Raw genomic sequence first — 8,737 nt, 5'->3', positions numbered from 1 at the left:
CAATCGACAGGAATGAGATTAAACACTACACTCAGACTTTAGGTTTGTGTGTGTGTGTGTGTGTGTGTGTGTGTGTGTGGTTACTACAGACGGGCCGCTGTAACCCAGTAGGACTCACCTAACACAAGGATTCTGTCGGCAGAGGCGCATCTCTTATGCTGATTAACTCTGCCCCTTCGTGCCAAATCTCAGTGGTTGGGACATTGCTGCCCAGGGCCAGAGAGAACTGTAGTGTAGAAATGCTGCTCCATCTAGAACATTCGAGACTATCGGGACATCGCGAGGTTTACGGCAGTGGCACCAAAGAGTCTGCTGATGATAAATATCGGGTAGGACCGGGCCGAGTTCTAAAAAAAATAAATAATTGGGCCTTTAGGATTCTGTTGTTTAAGAGACAAAGGAAGGAGGATGCTCTCCTGGTAAAACCGTGCACATTTATTTCAGGTTCTTTCTTGGGTATTTTCACAGACAGTAGGCCATCTCAGGCTTCACATTGGGGTTGTTATTATCTCTATTTCACATTTGAGACTTGCTTAGGGTCCCTGGGAGAGGTGACCCCTGATTCAGTGCGCCCAGGGAAGCTCCCCTATTGTTTTCCTCCCCACGGCAGGACGTGGGTCTCAGATTGGAACGGGTGATTGTTCTCTCCCCCTGGGCCTCTGTGACCTCTGTCTGGGAGCAGCCGTGGACCCTGTGCCCCAGTCCACGTTCTCTTGGGGGGTCACTTTCAGGGCCACAGAAGGCAGGCTGATATGATGGGGAATGTCTGGTGACCCCAGGTTTCTATTCTAACTCTGCTGGGCAGCATGTGAAAAAACTCATTTTCCCCACCTTCATTTTTCCCTGCCTCTTCTCATGGACAGGACGTGGCCACCTCCCCATGGGAGGTTTTGAGAGTTTTATGATCATTCAGTGAGGCCCTCGTCCAGCACCTGGGCGAGCGCTCAAGAAATGGTAGCTGGACTCCATAAGCATCGCTCACCTCTCCAGGTCCTCCGCGAGCCCTTTCCGAGGATGGACTTGATCTCATTCCTGTCTTTCTCAGTGATGCTGAGCCCCCATGAAATCCAGTAGGCCCTCTGTTCAAGACTGTTTAATGAAGAAACTGCCCATATCTGGCCCGATCGGACCACCAGGACTGGGCCAAATGTCACCAACAATGCTGGTTGCCCGTTCCGACCTACAGTCTCTTCCTGTTGGCAATTAACTGAGCAGAGCATTCAGCTGAAGGACCCACTTTCTGCCTCCCTGGCAGCTGCGCTGTGACTCAGCATGAACAATGGGATGAAAGGTGATGTGTTGTGTGGTTCTTCCGGGAAGTCTTATAGGAGGGGGCAGCCCAGTTCTCCTCTCCTTCCATTCTGCTGCAGAGGACACAGATGCGTGGTCTGGATGGACAGATGCCATTGTGGACCATGCAGATAAGTTAGGCGGTCTGGGTACGACGCAGCTAGAACAACACCGGGGGCAGCAGGAGGGGCTGAAGCTGCCCAATCGACCCGGATCGATGGCCTCTCTCTCAAGAGAGACAAGACTAAAACCTCCATCATGTTTAGGCCATTGCTTTTGTGGATTTTCTGCCAGAGGCGGCTGAAACCCAAGCTAAATGTTAAGGCAATCCTGGAAAGAAAAATGTCACCCCCATCTTTCTTTGAGTACTTAGCAGTATCACCACCTTGTCCAAATAAAAACTCGAGCCCCCACGTTCAAACCTGATTGTGCACAGCTGGTTTCAGGCTTCAGTGATCCAAGTGCATGCTATCATGTTACCCTCCCGCCCCCCTTTCTAATGTGGTTCAGATAGTTTGATGTGTTTTCACCCTGTTTCTCCATTCAAGCAGGAGCAGCCTCCACACATGTCAAGGAAGGTTTCATCTGTGTTGAAAAGATTAAACACATGAAGAAACAGGGAGAGAGGAGGGAAGGGAGTGACAGAGGGACCAGCTTGAGGGAGCGGCCTCCTGATGCAATGGGGACCTGGTCTCTCAAAACCCATCGGGGATGCCCAAGCCTCCAACATGACGCAGTGGCAGAGCAGCTAAGGGCTGCCGGGGCTGGGCCATCCCAGGGTGGGCAGCTGACCAGTCACCCCCAGGCCGTGGGACTGAGTACACTTGGACAAGGAGAGAGCGAGGAGACACGTACCCAGCATCTCAGCTCAGTAGGCTCATCCGCACTCCAGACCTGCTCCCCCCACGACTGCCCATCTCAGCCCAGAGTGCCTCCACCCTTCCCGCTGCTCGGATCAAACCTTAGAGCCTTTCTTTTTTACCAAAAAGAAAAAAAAATATATTATTTGGCTATGCAGGATCTTAGCTGTGGCATATGGGATCTAGTTCCCCAATCAGGGATTGAACCCAGGTCCCCTGCATTGGGAGCGCAGAGTCTTAGCCACTGAACCACCAGGGAAGTCCCCTTAGAGCCTTTCCAGATCCTCTCTTTCTCTCACACCCCACACCCAATCCATGAGCAAACCCAGAGAGTCTGCTCTCATAATACAGACAAAGCTCATCACCGCTCATCACTCCCAGGGCCCCCAGCTTGGTCTGCACCAACGCCCTCTTCCCTGCATTGTTGCAATGGCCTCCTAGCTGACCTCCGGGTCCTGCCCTTGTTCCCAAGTCTATTCCCATCACGGCGGCCAGGGTGAGCCAGGCTCAACGTGTACTCCAAATCCTCCAGGAAGCCCAGGTCACTCAGGGTGAAGGCCAAAGTCCTTAAAACACCCGACACGGCCCTACCGGACCTGCCCCAGTGAACTCCTCTCCCGCTTCTCTCCCACCTCCATCAACTGCACTTTAGCCACACCAGGCTCTTGGGCGTCCCCTAAAAACACCAGCCATGACCCAGCACTGTGCCTTTGCATCTGATTTTCCCTTTGCTTGGAAAGCTCTTCCACAATTATTTAAGCGAGTTGTCCTTGCATCTTCTGCAAGTCTTTGGTCTAATGTCTCCCTCTCAACGAGGCCTCTCTGACTATTAACATTGTATCACCTCCCCATCTACCTCCAAACCGATGCTCCTGGCCATGATCTTTCTTACATCTCTTCTCAATAGGTATCTGACATGCTATATACTTTACCTATTTCGTTTATGCCTGTCTCCCCTGCTAGAATGTAAGCTCTGTGAGTACAAAGACTTTGGTTTCATTTATTACTCTGTTCTCAGCGACCACAATAGTGCCTGATGCTAGGCAGGTGTGTGATAGATACCTGCTGTATCACCTCCGATTTGCTTTTCCTCCTTCCTTGCCTCGCCCTTGCTGTCCTGGGATCGCACCACTCCCCAGTGATACATAAGCACATGAGGTTTAACTCGGGCTCTGTTTCCTGAGGGACCTAGGCTGTTACTACAGTAACTGGTTACAGATCACACAGTTGGTAAGAGACAGACCCAGGATTCAAACCTAGGCCACCAGCCTAACTCCAGAATCACAGAGGCACTGCCACTGCTACCTACCCTTGTCGTTCCTTCTTAGAGCTGCCCCTGCAAAGCCTCAAGGCAAGTTAATGGTTTAAAAAAAGATAGACTTCTTACAACCTCTAAGGTTCTATAGTCAACTGGCTTCACCTTTACCCTGGCAACAGTACTCTTTGTCGGGATGAAGGAAAGACAGTGCAGTTTCTGGTTGGTAAAGGCACGGATACACATGGAAATAAGGATGATCAATGAGCTGATTGATTCATGAGATTTATACTCAAAATTTTTCTTAAGAATACATGTAATTTTACAAGACCATTCATCATAGCACCAAGCCTAATACTCCTTAATAGAAAAGAGTCAAATAACAAATACTCCAGTTAATTTCCCACAGGTATAAATTATGCAAATAATCATTTATATCTTCATTTACAATAATTAATAAATAAGAGTGCACGTTCATACAATTTTTTTACAAAGATACTTTTTTTTTTTACAAAGCTACAGCTATGTATATACTAAATAGACAAAATAATTCTTGTACTACAAAATAACATTTCACTTTTTTCCAATAGTTCTCTTAGTGCTCCCAGTAAAAATATTCAGACATTATCAATTAAGTCCTGCCATGACATTAAGAGAAACGGTAGCAGTGAATCTGTTAAACATACTACAGACCTTGAAAAAATAAACCTATCATCACTCAATAGTATACACTTTCAACAACTCCTGTGCCCAGGTTTACTGATCGGTCACGACCATGCACCTGCTCCATGGTAGGGAACAACCATCCTTCTATATTTACTCTTTGTCTTTGGCTGATGTTACCAGCACCAATGTAAGTGACGCCGGCAGCTAATTTAGGGTGCAATTCAAGGACAAAGGGTCTCTGATTCATGGTATCCCTTCCCCAAGTGCCACACCCACCCCAGGGACATTCTACACAAACGTGCCAGTCTTCGGCTTCAAGGATCCAATGCTAGATAGGCAAGCAGCCTCTGATTCAAGTGGAACTTCTGTGCCTGGACAGAGGAGACTGGTGGGCCACCGCCCATGGCGTTGCAGAGAGTCGGACCCGACTGAACGACTAACACTTTGCTTGTCGATGCTCGGAAGGGTAGGGGATAAAATGAGAATAGAAAGGTCCAGTTGTTTCCATCTGTGTATTCCTGCAGCTGAACTTGTGAATTTCAAAGAATCTGAGAAAACTGCTGTGTCAGATGCTGATTTAATTTAAGGAGACTAGTTTAGTTCTGGGAGCCCAGGAAGCAGATCTTGCACGTTCTACTCCAAGCTTCCACCCCAACACCTTCCACAGACAGACTACCTTTTATTCCACCAAACCCTTTCCGAAGGCACCCTTCTAAATACTAAAGCCGGAAGCCATGCTCAAAGCTTTGGAATTCACTTACAAATGCAGAGGCACATTTATTCTAAGCAAATAGGCCACTTACTGAGACGTTAAAAAAAAAAAAAAAAACCGAACTTGCTAACCTTTGGATTTTTAAACCTAGGATGAACTTCTAAAAAGAGGTCTTCCAACTTCCAACCCAGAAAGGTAAATGAATTATTCAAGGTGTCACAGCAAGTGGGCCGGAGCTAGGGCATGGGTTCCTAACAGCCAGGCCAGTGCTGTCCTACCTTGGAACACCGTCAACTCTCTAGGTTACAGACACTCTTAAGAGTTTCCTTTTAAAAAATGTTTCAACCCTTAGGAATACAGGCATGTTGTGGCTATCCTCACAGCAAAGTCTACTGACTTCCGGTGGGGCTAAGAGAAGTGGGAACTATTGCAAATGGGGAAAAAAAAAAAAACCTATCAAAAGACACTTTTTTATTTGTTTTTCCAACAATGCAAAACCCACAACTTTTAAATGCAGAACAAAGGAAAAAATGGTGATTCCTATCTCACAGACCAACCAGTTGTCTTCCTCCAAGGAATTATGTTCTCATCCTTATTTTAATTGTGTTCTGCCCAGAACAATGAAATTTGCTTTTCAAAGGAGGAGGCCTCTCTTCCACTCTGAAAAGCGTGTGTTAGAAGAACTGAGTGAAGAGCTGGGGGCAGTTAATTAAAGTCACTCACTCTTGAATGTTAGACACTGAGGTTATGCTGCTGAAGGCCCTTTAAAGGCAGTCATTTTGGTTGCAAATTTGTAACCTTAGGCTAAAACTTGAATTTGGGGTGTCCTCAGTTATTAAAAATTTTTAAACTTATTTTTAATTGAAGTATAATTGATGTACAACATTACTCAGTCACTTTTACGAACTGAGGATGAAGGAAATATTTAAGCAGTGTTGATGTGGAAAGTGAAAGTGTTAGTCACTCAGTTGTGTCCAACTCTTGGCGACCCCATGGACTGTAGCCCACCAGGCTCCTCTGTCCGTGGGACTCTCCAGGCAACAATACTGGAGTGGGTTGCCATACCCTCCTCCAGGGGATCTTCCTGACCCAGGGATAGAACCTGGGTCTCCTGCATTGCAGGTGGATTCTTTACCACTGTGTCACCAGGGAAGGGTCAAAGTGTGCAGAAACCTAGAAAGGGAAAGAATGCAAGGTGGGGGGTTACAAGTGACGGATAAACTTCACCACCTGCCCAGCTCTGAGACCCTCACCCACGCTTGCCAACTAGACCGAAGTCAGTAAGAATCAGAATCTCCTCGGGGCAAAGCTTATTTTCTAAGCAGTGAAGTCTAGGGTGGAAATCAACGTTTGGAAGGAAGTCCTATATTTGTAGTTCTGCCACCTGCCAGCTCTATGATCTTGTTATTTTTCCTTCTTGTGTTTCAGCTTCCTCTAAAGCTAAAAGCACCACCTCCTGTGGTGAAAGAACCACCTCCTGTGATTGTTAAGGGTCCAGTGAGTTCATGGGTAGACTTCCTCTTATAAAAGGTATGTTAGGTTTGAGACTGAGCAGCTGGCAAGAGGGAGGTGGATTGGAAAGAAGCTGGGAAAAGCTATGGTAACTGAATATAATGAAAGGAGGTCTAGTCAAACCTTGGCGAGGAGGGACAGGCAGACAAGGAGCTGCAGAGCAGCACACAATGTCGTAACAAGCTCACAAGGAAGCTATTAGTATTTTTGGCCGCACGTGGAACTTTCCCAACCAAGAATCAGACCTGTGTCCCCTGCAGTGGAAGCATGGAGTCTTAACCACTAGACCGCTGGGCAAGTCAAGGAAACTATCATTCACTCAACAAACATGTACTGAGTATCTACTCTACACAGAAGATGGTCAGAGAGGTCATTTGCCCAAGGTCATCCAGATATCTGGAGACAGAGCCGGAACTGGAACCTAAATCTGGCTGATTCCCAAACCTGCCCTCCTCCCCATCCAATAATACCTCCTGGGGAAGGAAGTGACTCTAAAATGAGTGGGTGGGGTGAGGGAGCTTCAGTTAGAGAGATTCCTGCCAGATGAAAGCTGGCCTTGACATCTAAGTGTCGGAGATTTTAAAGTTACCAGCGGGATCAGGGCCAGACTGTTGTGTATTTAACACCATGTGGTCAAACAGCATAAAACACCAGCTGTCTTCTTCCCACAGACGAGGATGCTTTTGGCTTGTTGGTGCTACAGCCCTGGGCTGGAGGTGACTGCTTGTCAGATGGGTTTTCATCAAGCGTCGTAGAACAAATTATAAACATCTAAGTTGATCTTCCCTATGCTGCAGGACCTGGCGATTCCAGAAGAATCAGAGGGGTTCCGGAACTCTGATGATCTCTGCTGATCCTCGGGAAGTAGGGGCTGAGTCTCCAGGCCTTTGCCCCTTCCCAAGCTGGCAGAATCCACAAGGGAAGAGGATGGTGAAAACCTGCGGGTCACTGTGAAGCTGTCATACATCAGAGCACGGAGGGCCAGGGCTCACCTGGAGCCTGAGGCCACAGCATCTGCATGCTCACCATGGAAATGGACAATTCTGTATGCAAAACAGACCGAGTCCCAGCTCTGCCTGCATCAGGTTCACTTCCCTTTGCTGACTGTTTTTCCTCAACAGATGCCCAACAAGAGACAGTGCAAAAAAAGATCCGTGGGATTTCATGTCCAGCAAAGAAGCCATGTCTCATTTCTTGGCTCCCTACACTGGCTAACTGTTCAGGCAAACTCTGCAGCCATTTCCAGCAAATGAGCATGTTACCACCCATGCTGGCTCTCAGCGCAGCCCCGCTCAGCAGCTGGACGGACTGGACGAAGAGCCAGCCATTCAGTGGGGGCTCCGGACAGCAGCTGTAGTCCCAGGCACTAAATCTGCCCCCAAGAGGTGGTTTCAGCAGAGATGATGCAATGTCGGGGTGAGAAAAATAGCACCTCTGGACCCAAAGGGCATCATGGGCTCTTGTTTCCTCGCCAGAGCATCACCGAGAAGGTTCTGAAGAGCCATGCTGGCTTGAAACTCGCACACAGCCCACCTTGGGGACTTCAGGACCTCAATGGAGATGACTGGGGAGGTCTCCAAGCAGACAGGAGAGAAAGGCCATAGCTGCAAGCTGCAGTGGCCTTCTGGAGAGTTAAGAAAAGCCAAGGTCACATGAAAGAGAGTGCGTCACAGGACTGCCCTTCAATGACACAACCATGGAAACGGAAGAGTTCTTGACAAGGAAGCCACCATGAGTTCTGGTATTCAGGGAGATACAGTCTTTCCTTGTTTCCTCAGGCTTGTGTCTGAGATCAGCTCCTGGATGTTCTGACTCCTCAATGGGGAAGGAGGTGCAAATGAGCTTCAGGGACCAGAGGCTGGAGGTTTGCAGAAAACTCACTTGGGTGTCAAGATGTCCCTCCTGAGGGCGCTAGGCAACAATGGGACTAGTCATTTCTCCTTTCTGATGAGTACCTCATCTCTTAAATGAGACACTAGATGCTTACATGATCCCTAAGGCTAGCAAACAATGTACAATTTATGGAGATCGATTGTACAGGGAGGCTGCCTCCAAATCTTCTGCCTTCTATGATTTTGATCCTCACACAGAGCAGGTTAGCACTGCACAGGGATGAGAGGAGAGTTGGGGAGTTGCTGCTGCTGCTGCTAAGTCGCTTCAGTTGTATCCAACTCTGTGCGACCCCACAGACGGCAGCCCACCAGGCTCCGCTGTCCCTGGGATTCTCCAGGCAAGAACACTGGAGTGGGTTGCCATTTCCTTCTCCAATGCATGAAAGTGAAAAGTGAAAGTGAAGTCGCTCAGTCCTGTCCAACTCTTCGCTACCCCGTGGACTGCAGCTCACCAGGCTCCTCCATCCAAGGGATATTCCAGGCAAGAGTACTGGAGTGGGGTGCCATTGCCTTCTCCCAGCTGGGGAGAATTCTGCTCAATCCCAGAAAG

The 8,737-nt window shown here is 48.2% G+C and overlaps 1 protein-coding gene across 6 annotated transcripts in view; it reads right to left on the bottom strand.

Annotated features, from left to right (window-relative positions):
- Positions 1 to 3,677: 3,677 nt before the first annotated feature.
- Positions 3,678 to 8,737, bottom strand: part of CLMN (calmin) — a 123,347-nt gene continuing 118,287 nt past the window's right edge. For 4 of the 6 annotated variants that reach the window (XM_043489689.1, XM_043489692.1, XM_043489693.1 and 1 more), the window contains one exon: positions 3,678 to 8,206. The gene's annotated coding sequence lies outside the window, so the exon portion shown is untranslated. The remainder of the gene's footprint in view (positions 8,207 to 8,737) is intronic. The other 2 variants (XM_043489691.1, XM_043489694.1) reach the window with 1 other exon arrangement.

This window comes from Cervus canadensis, chromosome 17 (genome assembly GCF_019320065.1).
Source record: "Cervus canadensis isolate Bull #8, Minnesota chromosome 17, ASM1932006v1, whole genome shotgun sequence".
In the NCBI taxonomy this organism is placed as follows: Eukaryota; Metazoa; Chordata; class Mammalia; order Artiodactyla; family Cervidae; genus Cervus; species Cervus canadensis.
This window is presented reverse-complemented; position numbering and strand designations above follow the sequence as displayed.